Source organism: Macaca nemestrina, chromosome 17, assembly GCF_043159975.1.
Source record: "Macaca nemestrina isolate mMacNem1 chromosome 17, mMacNem.hap1, whole genome shotgun sequence".
In the NCBI taxonomy this organism is placed as follows: Eukaryota; Metazoa; Chordata; class Mammalia; order Primates; family Cercopithecidae; genus Macaca; species Macaca nemestrina.
In genome coordinates this window covers 75,209,940-75,219,320 of record NC_092141.1, presented here as the reverse complement: position 1 = coordinate 75,219,320, position 9,381 = coordinate 75,209,940, and the positions used below count along the sequence as shown (strand labels likewise).

The 9,381-nt window shown below is 41.7% G+C and overlaps 1 pseudogene; it reads right to left on the bottom strand.

Moving 5' to 3' along the window:
• Nucleotides 1-3,557: 3,557 nt before the first annotated feature.
• On the bottom strand, nucleotides 3,558-4,803 carry LOC105469369 (26S proteasome non-ATPase regulatory subunit 7 pseudogene; annotated as a pseudogene).
• Nucleotides 4,804-9,381: the final 4,578 nt, after the last annotated feature.

Genomic DNA, 9,381 nt, shown 5'->3' with positions numbered 1-9,381 from the left:
CCTTTCATTTAATGGTGTATTCACAGAAATAAAAATCTGCTACTTTTGTAATTGGAAGAGGCAATTTGGATTTGAGGAGTCCATCGGTAGAAACTGCCCAATTGCAGCCCCTCTATTTAGTGATTATGTGGTCCATTTTGTGCCGTAAGTAGATTCCCTTTTTCAAGTGTTTTTCTTCTTAAATGCTCTGATCACCAGGTTGCCTGTCATCACAGTTCTGCTGTACCCTCCCTAGCTACAGTAGCAGTGATCTCCCCCTGCTGGAGATGGTACAGGAAGTACTAGCCGCCACAGGCAGCCTAGTGAAGAACTACAACCAGAAGGAGCTGGTTATCATCCTCTTTTTTTTTTTTTTGAGATGGAGTCTCGCTCTGTCACCCAGGCTGGAATGCAGTGGCGCAATCTCAGCTCACTGCAAGCTCCGCCTCCCGGGTTCAGGCCATTCTCCTGCCTCAGCCTCCCAAGTAGCTGGGACTACAGGCGCCGGCCACCACACCCGGCTAATTTTTTTGTATTTTTAGTAGAGATGGGGTTTCACCGTGTTAGCCAGGATGGTCTCAATCTCCTGACCTTGTGATCTGCCTGCCTAGACCTCCCAAAGTGCTGGGATTACTGGCGTGAGCCACCGCGACTGGCCCATCCTCTATTTTTGCACAGTTGGACTGAATCTTTCCAAAGTAATATTACTCACCTAGCAATCATAGACCAAATGAACTCTATAAACTATATAACTATAACTCTACAAATGCATATAACTATATAACTATGAACTCTATAAATGTATATGGCTAGAGAGGTCTTCTTCCAAGACAAATAGGTCACTGAAGGTTCTTCCCAATGACCATCTTTTTTCTCTTGGTTTATGGCAGGACGGCGTTCTAAATGCAAAGGAATCAATGTTTTCACTCATCTCTTATGCTATATTTCTGCAAGAAGTTTATTACATAATTCTCTAGTTTCTAATACACGGACCAATCTTTCAATATATAGGCTCTCTTTCCTGTGCCCCAAACTTAATAGTAAGTACTATTCCTCAGTGACGTTTTCTATCTACTAGCCTGAGGATCATTCCCTGCTTTAATCTCTCAATAAAAGATTAAAAAGATAAAAGAAAGAAAGAAAAGGAAAGAGAATGGCTTGAGCTGTGTGCATGTGTGTGCCAATATGCCTGTGTGTGGGTGAGAGAGTGTGTATGTGGTTGCTGTGCAAGTGTGTGAGCGTATTTGTTCCTTTTGTGTGAGTGTGTGAGCGTATTAGTCCCTTTTGTGTGAGTGTGTGAACATATTTGTCCCTTTTGTGTGAGTGTGTGAGTATATATGTGGTATGTGTGGTATGCATGTGGATTTGTGTATGTGGTTTGAATGTGTGTGCTTTGTATATGTGCTCATGCATATGCATGCGTGTGTGTGTGTGTGTGTGTCTGGGCATGCACGTGCACATGATAATTAGTTCTTTGTGTGCTATTGCTGCCTCCTAGTGGCATCTATTCCTTTTCAAAGTGCTGGCAAAACAGTTCGGAAAGAAAAGAAGCCCTCATATTGAAGTCTCCTGTGTCAGGCACTGGGTACATTTTTCTATATATCTCACCTATGTTAATTCAATCTCCCCAATCATCCCATAAGGAAAATAAATAAACTGAAACTCAGGAAGATTATGTAACTTAGTTTACCCAGATCACAAAGCTAGTAAGTGACAGAACCAGATATCCAAACTTCAGAATGATGTCTTTTCTACCATTTTTATACTGCTAGTTAAGCTACGACTTTTCCCAGTGGCTTCCTGGAAATATTTGCACTCTAAAGTTGGAGTTTTACAGCCTACTCCTAAAACAAGTTGGTAGAAAAGATTGTTGTATATGCAAGGCTAGGAAGTATCCTAGGTTACTAGTTTTTATGGATACTGGCTAGGGCATTATGGCAATATGTATATCACTGAAGAGAAGGGAGAAAGAGTAGCCAGTTTATCTCTGTTAATAACCTACAGCATGAATTACCCCAAGAGGCTAAGATAGAATAAGCAGCAGAAGGAGGAATGAAATGGTGAATATTGCTTAGTTCTAGCATAAGGAAGAAATCCAAAGTCACTGTGCTAGAGGCAGTGACTCTTTTCTCAGTAGTGAAGAAAATATGTCTCGTCATTCTTAGTTTCTGTAATCTTTATACTGTATTTATTTAGTTATTTTATTAAAAAAATAGAGACAAGGTCTTGCTATGTTGCCTAAGCTGGTCTGAAACTCCTGGGCTCAAGTAATCTGCCTGCCTCGGTCTCCCACAGTGTTGGGATTACAGGCGTGAGCCACTGCGCCTGGCCTATAATGCATTCATTTGTGGTATAATCTATACCTCTGTGGTCTGTAAATAGAAAGTTCTGCATTACTTACTATTCAATTTAAGGAATTTACCAGGTACAGGATTGTTTTCATATTTGTCTCTAATGTGTTTATATAATAATTACAATTCTTGGTATTTACAAGTTGTTTTCCATCTAGATAGCTAAAATCATTTACATATTTCACTCTAATGACACAGAGTATCTTAATAATGCAAAATGGTGAATCATGGAAGTTTGATTGCTTTGAATGTTAGCTTATGCATATTGCTAGTTTTGAAACAATAAATTAAAAACATGGAAGATACTTATATCTGTCTAATATAGCTATATAATTATATATACAATTCCACGAAAAAAGATAAAGGACAAAAGAGATACTTTGCAGAAGAATAAAAGACTAATAGAGATATTTAAATCTTTCAACTTCTCTAATAGTGAAAAATGCAAAGTAAAAACAGATGCTTTTTTTTTTTTTTAACATACAATTAGGACAGATCTAAAAAACCATTAATATGAGACAGCCATTTGCACAGACCATTGAGTGAAGTTGCAAATTTGCAAAATACTTCCAGTAAGCGATTTGGCAGTACTGATCAAAAGCCTTAATGCTTTTATAATGCCCATAGGAATATCTTTTATGGAGAGAGCTAAAATTTCAACCAAGATGTCTATATTCAAAGGCATTTATTACAACATTATTTATAAGGGCAAAAAATTGGTAACCACAGGAGAGTAATTAAGAAAATTGTCATATCCACGTGATGATATAATAAGTAGATACTAGAAGTGATAATATAGATATAAAAATTTGAATAAATATATACAAATGTTAATAGTGGTTATTACTTAATGGCAGGATTACACATATTTTTTTCTCCTTTAAACTTTTCAGTATTTTTCAATTTCCTTATAAGGGAAATGAAACCCTGAAATCATGAAAACTTTTTATTTTTATTTTTACATTTTATTTATTTATCTTTTTGAGACGGAGTTTTGCTCTTGTTGCCTAGGCTGGAGTGCAATGGTGTGATCTTGGCTCCCTGCAACCTCCGCCTCCCAGGTTCAAGCGATTCTCCTGCCTCAGCCTCCTGAGTAGCTGGATTATAGGCGTGCGCCACCATGCCCGGCTAATTTTGTGATTTTAGTAGAGATGGAGTTTCTCCATGTTGGTCAGGCTGGTCTTGAACTCCCGACTTTGGGTGATCCGCCCGCCTTGGCCTCCCAAAATGCTGGGATTACAGGTATAAAAAAGCTGTTTAATACACGTTTTCCTTTTTCTCCTCTTTCTTTACATCATTCTTTTCCTTATCTTTATCTTTCTCCTTATCAACTTTTCTATCTTTTTGCTCTTTTCTTTTTCCTGCCTTTCTTTCTTGTCTCCATCCTGGTTGGCAATCTTGTTGATGAGGTTGTGCAGAGCAACCACAGAATGGATCAGTGAGGCCAAGTACACTACCACCATCTGGTCCTTGGTCCTCAGGTAAAAGGCCTTAAGAGGCTCCTGCAGGCTCATGTCTGGCAGCAGGCTGAAGATGCCCTGCAGCTCGTAGATGATCTGGTGGTGGATGGGCAGCTTGCCTGTGGCTACTTCTTCCAGGTAGCTCCTGATATCCAGAAGCTTGGAGTTCAGTCCCTTCAAACCATGGACCTGATTTGTGATCCGCTGGGACAGAGCGCCCACCGTCGTGTCTTTGATGTCTTGTAACAAGTGTTCAACTCCAACTTCCTCAGCTTACTCTGCTCCAATTTCACTGGTCACGTGTTCAAATGTTTTCAAGGTTGGAGTTCCATCATCACGGACTTCTTCCACTGAAACGTACGCTTCTGTGGGCAACTCTAGGTCCTTTGGATTCACGTCAATAATGACCAATACCGAGTTAGGATAGTATCTTTTCAGGAGTTCATTGATGGTAATGTCATTCATGTGTATTTTAGGGCCTGTGTGGTACCAGCCAACTATTCTTTCTCTGGCATTGACTTTTCTTAAACATTCCATACACGTTTTCCAAATAATCATGGTCTAAAAACCACACAGAATTGTCTTTGTCATCTTCATCAAAAGGAACTGCACACTGTTTGATATATCAAGTACTTTCTTTTGCCATGACCCCAAAAGCACACCAACAACTTGCTTCTGGTTTCCAGCCTTGCCGATTTGGTTGAAATGATCCACCACACAGAGCAGCACCAGGGGGTGGACCACCAGCTTCTGCACCTTCACCAGCTCTGGCATCGAGACACACCCCGCCCAGGCCTGGCTCCCCGAGACCTGCAAACACCAGCAGCGGCAGCAATTTCCCTGGGGCTCCATCAGGCCCAGGCTCTTCCTCTTCCCTCAGGTTTACATTTCACTTTGCAAAGTTAACAGTGGCTTAAACAAACCAAAGTAATCTCTAGGTCTCCTACTACAGTTACTTTAATTTTATGGAGCAAGAGTTTAAATTATAGAGGTTGGCCAGGCGTGGTGGCTCACGCCTGTAATCCCAGCACTTTGGGAGGCCAAGGCGGTGGATCACCTGAGGTCGGGAGTTCGAGACCAGCCTGACCAACATGGAGAAACCCCATCTCTACTAAAAATACAAAAAATTAGCCGGGTATGGTGGCACATGCCTGTAATTCCAGCTACTGGGGAGGCTGAGGTAGGAGAATCGCTTGAAGCTGGGAGGCAGAGGTTGCAGTAAGAGTGTCACTGCACTCCAGCCTGAGCAACAAGAGCAAAACTCTGTCTTAAAAAAAAAAAAAATATATATATATATATATGTATACAGATTATCAGATTTAATCCTTCAAGATGTAGGTTAGTTCAAATTACATATGAATAATTATTATCTTTCTAATTAATAAAAGCTCACATTTTCCTATGGATTTTTGTTGTTGAGAATAATTGAATTCACATTGTTCAATGTCATCTAGACTAATTCTTAAGTTTGTATTTTGAAAATAAGTAGGTCCCTTTCAACATGGGAAGTATAGCACAATTATCTTCCCACACAGGAAAGAAAAACAATTTTTTTTTTTAGGATCCTCTTTATACTACCATTATCAACAATGTCACCATTTGATTTTTAAAAATTGAGGCAAGATGTCGTTTGTTTTTGAATCAAACCTACTTTCATTTAAGTCATTTGTAGCTGTTAGGAAACAATATTTGCAATGGAAATAGTGTTTCAATGTCACTATCTTTTTATCAAAGATAAAACAAGGTTCTGTATATATTTTCCTATAATCACAACACAGTGTTTTCCTTATTTCCTCTCTATCCCATAACATGATTTATATACCTTTTTTTTTTTTTTCTTGAGACAGAGTCTCACTCTGTCGCCCAGGCTGCAGTGCAGTGGCACGATCTCGGCTCACTGCAACCTCTGCCTCCTGGATTCAAGCGATTCTCCTGCCTCAGCCTCCTGAGTAGCTGGGATTACAGGCGCCCACCACCATACCTGGCTTTTGTATTTTTAGTAGAGATGGGATTTCACCATGTTGGTCAGGCTGATCTCGAACTCCTGATCTTGTGATCCGCCCACCTCGGCCTCCCACAGTGCTGGGATTACAGGCGTAAGCCATTGTGCCCAGCCACATTATTTATATACCTTTTAAGCCAGGTGACATAATCTGAGTCGAAATGTGGTTATTTGGTCTTATGACCTTCTACTATCTCATACATTTTTGGAGGGCGGAGACTTATCTTTTTTCTTACAAGTCCAGAATCTTTGTTGTAGTTAGAACTATTTGGGGTTACCCATCAGTTCCGTCCTCTGAGAAAATAACCCAAATCCCTCTCCCCAAAGTGCAAAGATGAGCTAAGAAAGTCATGTTATACAATAGGAAGCCCAATCTCCTGGCCATATCTCTTTGGACTAATTGTGCTTACCTGATTCAAATTAGACTACTCAGTTTCACTCTCCGTAGCAAGAGATTTATATTCAGAAAAGTTAGTCTTCCGGGCTTCTCGACTGGAAGCTTTGTGCATAGGGTGGCCATATTCTACCACATGTGCAGAGAAAAGCATGAAAACTAATGTGCATTCATTTGGTGATTCAATGAACATTTATGGATTGTCTCTATGTGCTAGGTACACTGTAAGGTGCTGTCTGTGCAATGGTGAATCTAACAGGTATCGTCTTCATTCTTGTCAACAGTGACAAGGAGTTTTTTTTTTTTTTTTTTTTTTTTTTTTTTTTTTTGAGACGGAGTCTCACTCTGTTGCCCAGGCTGGAGTGCAGTGGTGTGATATCCACTCACTGCAAGCTCCACCTCCCCGGTTCACACCATTCTCCTGCCTCATCCTCCTGAGTAGCTGGGACTACAGGTGCCCGCCACCACGCCCAGCTAATTTTTTGTATTTTTAGTAGAGATGGGGTTTCACCGTGTTAGCCAGGATGGTCTCGATCTCCTGACCTCGTGATCTGCCCGCCTCAGCCTCCCAAAGTGCTGGGATTATAGGCATGAGCCACCGCGCCTGGGCGACAAGAGAATATTTATCTGGCTTCATCCTTGAGGTTCCTGAATAGGCTCTGAGTTCAGCAATTTCTTCCCAAATATTTGTAGAGGTCCCCAGAGTGAGTCACATGGGTGCTTTGTATATGATGGAACTACCCGATCATAGTACTCTGTCTCTGACTGAGCTACTTGGAAGGCTGAGGTGGAGGATTGCTTGAGCTCAGGAGTTGGAGACTGTGGTGAGCTATGATCACACCACTGCACTCCAGCCTAGGTGACAGAGCCAGGCTCTGCCTCTAAAAACAGAAAAAAGAAAATTCTCAGAGGAAGTTCTTCACACTGTAAGATCAGGAATCACTCTCTTATACAACGAGGAAGATGCTACATGAAGGGCAATTTATGGCCAGTGCTGTGCTTCATGCAGCATCACCTTCCCCTTCAATTTCGCATATTGCCATTGAACCAGATCTCTTTAGGGTGACTTACTTGTTCTTTTTTTTTCAAAATAGAGTCTCACTCTATTACGCAGGCTAGAGTGCAATGGCGCGATCTTGGTTCACTGCAACCTCTGCCTCCTGGGTTCAAGCGATTCTCCTGACTCAGCCTCTTGAGTAGCTGGGACCACAGGCGTCCACCACCACGCCTTCTAATTTTTGTATTTTTAGTAGAGACGGGATTTCACCATATTGGCCAGACTGGTCTTGAACTCCTGACCTCATGATCCACCCACCTCAGCCTCCCAAAGTGTTGGGATTACAGGCGTGAGCCACTGTGCCCAGCCAGGATGACTTACTTTCTGGGAGTTTCCTTGATTCTCAGGTAAGGAGGTTCCAAGTGAACCTTGCCTACCAGTCATCTAAATGTGACATATAGGCTTGAGTTCCAAGGTGAACACAGCTCAGGCTCAAGCTGGTATCCCTTTCATGTTATATATGCATAACATAAATAATAAAACTCTGTGTGCATATCTTAATGTTTTTATTTGCATGTGTGTATATATATAAATGAAAAATACATAAATAAAAATGATATATATATAAATGAAAAAAGTGACAATCAGCGTGTTCTTAAAAGTGGGAAGGGAGATCTCATCCTATTTTCACTTAAGTAGAGGAAATATTTAAAGACATTTTTCATTTTCAGTTATATTTTTTCTGCTGTAGTTATTTCCTCTGAGATGAGCTTGAGCTCATTACATTTTTTCCTTGATTTATCTTCTAGTTATTTATCTTCTGTTTTTCTTTTCATATTCATTTAGACACCATTTGTCAAATTCATTTCATATTCTTTCAGCAATGCAGTTTATGATTCTAAAAACTGCATATATTTATTATGCACATTGTGAAATGACTAAATCAAGCTAATTAACATAAGCATTGCTTCACATACTTACCAGTTTTGTGATGAGAACACTTAAGATGCACTCTTTTAGCAATTTTCAAGGACACAATACATTGTCATTTACTACGGTCACCACGTTGTACAATAGATTTCTTGGACTTATTCCTCCCATCTAACTTAAATTTTGTATCTTTTGACCAATATCCTCCTCCTCCTGAGGTTGGAGTGGGGTAGTTTATCTTTTTTTTTTTTTTGACAGAGTCTCGCTCTGTTGCCCAGGCTAGAGTGCAGTGGTGGAATCTCGGCTCACTGCCACCTCTGCTTCCCGGGTTCGAGCGGTTCTCCTGCCTCAGCCTCCCGAGTAACTGGGATTACAAGAGTGTGCCACCACGCCTGGTTAATTTTTTGTATTTTTAGTAGAGACGGGGTTCTACCGTGTTAGCCCGGATGGTCTCGATCTCCTGACCCCCCGATCCGCCCGCCTTGGCCACCCAAAGTGCTGGGATTCAGGCGTGAGCCACTGCGCCCGGTTAGTTTATCAATCTTTAATGTATTCACTGACTGGTTAAATTCCTGCAATTGCATGCTTGATTTTGCATCCTTGATTCTCAGTACTAATGATCTGGATTATAGATCATTCCTTAGCTATAAACATGTTCAAATATGCTTTTCAAAACTAAACATTCTTAAAAACATTCTGTACCCTTTATTTTCCTTAGCATGATTTGTCTTTGGGACAAGGAAGAGCTGTTGGTGTTTACGTCCAGTGGGATAGGTTTTAAAAAGAACCATTTAAAGAATTTGACTTGGGTTTTGATGTATCAGAGAGTGAGGAAATTTTCACTTGAGACTCATTCAACTCTGACGTCTGTCCACATAACGGATCACCCCTTCTTGAGCATCCTCCAGCCGCCCCATTTTCTGTGCCCTTATTCTTTCGCCACGGCCCCTAACGTGATCATAAGTGACTCTGCGCGGGATGCGGGAGGGCTGCAGCATTCAAACTGCAGTCGGGTTATTCCGGAAGCTTCGACCTGGGACCCACCAAGGGGCCAGGAAGCTCTGGTGCGAGTCTGGCCGCTGCTAGGCAAGCGGGAGCGTCGCCATGGCAACGGAGCCGCGCACACGCCGTCGCGGATGGGCGGAGAAATGCCCGCGCGGAAGTCTCCGCCCCCAGCCTGGGGCACCGGTGGTCTCCGCCGCCGGGAACGTCGCCATGGCAACGGCACCGCAGGCTGGAGGGGTGGAGTAGGGGGCGGGGAAATGCCA